Here is a 1,398-nt window from a genome sequence, read left to right as displayed (position 1 = left end):
AAAAAAAAAGGCCTCCCATCACAGATCCTCTTCAGCCTTCTCTGCCTACTGATTTAGTAAATTCTTATTTATGGACTTTATATCTTGACTTCAGCCTTTTTGTCTTTCACTTACTAATGCTCATTCACAGGCTAAAAGCGCCGCCTTTGCTCCCACTGATGTATATGGGGGTTTATCACTTGGCACCTCCCCCACGGTAAGCTTTTGGTAAATTTTACTTTTCTAAATTTTCTATTTCAAGCATATGTAATTCCATTGACTAGTATTTGCATTTTTAGGTTTCTACTCAAGATGATACCCTTCGCACTCAAAGTGATACTACAACTCAAAATCCCTATTCTGAGTCTGAAAATGAGCTATCAGAATAAAGTTCTTCTTTTTCAGATCCTTACTTCCCTTGACTTGCTGTGACAACTGGTACAACTTCCAGCCCTTGAACAATTTCAGCAACAACATCTTTTCCTCTGGTAGGTATTTGGTTCTTTGTTTCCTCATTCACATGCATTAATTCTAAACCATAGTTTTCATCTTCCAATCCCAGGATGCTACTCCCAACAAAGTTCCTCTGGCTTTCTTAGGTTACACATTTGGTAAATTTCTAATTTGTAGCTTGATTTCAGCCGTTTGCCTTAAACTTGCAATCATGCCCATTCACAAGCGAAAAGTATTGCTTGTGCTTCTAACGATGTGTATAACAGTCAATCAGCTTCAGCTCCTCCAGCTTTCACTTTTTACCTTTCCAAATTGTATAGGATTTCAATTGCAAGCATCGTAATTCCATTGACTAAAATATTTGCATTTTTCGGTTTCTATTCAAGGTTATTCCCTTCCCACACAACGTGATACTCCAACTCAAAGCCCTACATCCAGCCCTCCAAATACTTCAGAAACGACATTTGTTTTTTCCTATGGTAAGTATTTCTTTATCTTTTCTTCACTCATGTGCCGTAATGCTATACATAGTTTACAATTTTCAGATTCAGGATGTTACTCTTTACAAAGTTCCCGTTTAGCCGTCTTTACTGATTGAGTTAATTTCTCGTTCAATGAATTTTTTTTTTTTAATCTTTTACTTGCTAATTAGGTATTACTTTCTCAGGTTCAATTGTCAATTGATCTGTCGGGCCACCTTGGAATTACCTTGTGAATTGATTCGTGAAGCACCTGTAGGGCATCATACCACTCTCTACGGCCTAAATAGTTTCTTTGTCTAAAAAAATTTCTGAGAGAGAGAGAGAGAAATTTTGGCACTACCTAACTTGTTTAAGTAGAGTAATTCATGCGCTGTCCCGCCTTATTCAATACTTCATATTGTTAATTAATTATAGGCTTTCTGCATATATCATAACAGTAATGCAATTTAATATAGCAAAATTGAACCAGTACTTGTTTTCTGTT

General features: G+C 36.3%; 1 long non-coding RNA gene across 2 annotated transcripts; it reads left to right on the top strand.

Annotated features, from left to right (window-relative positions):
- On the top strand, positions 1-1,376 carry LOC110415748 (uncharacterized). 2 transcript variants are annotated; one of them, XR_002445114.1, is made up of 5 exons: positions 1-56; positions 131-196; positions 279-467; positions 819-911; positions 1,100-1,376. It is a non-coding gene; the product is annotated as an uncharacterized LOC110415748 (long non-coding RNA). The 2 variants fall into 2 exon arrangements; XR_002445113.1 differs by having other exon boundaries at positions 7-196.
- Positions 1,377-1,398: the final 22 nt, after the last annotated feature.

The sequence above is a fragment of the Theobroma umbraticum genome, unplaced genomic scaffold, assembly GCF_002168275.2.
Source record: "Theobroma umbraticum cultivar Fairchild unplaced genomic scaffold, ASM216827v3 scaffold_147.0, whole genome shotgun sequence".
NCBI lineage: Eukaryota > Viridiplantae > Streptophyta > Magnoliopsida > Malvales > Malvaceae > Theobroma > Theobroma umbraticum.
Note: the sequence above shows the minus strand (reverse complement) of the source record. Positions and strands in the feature narration are given on the sequence as shown.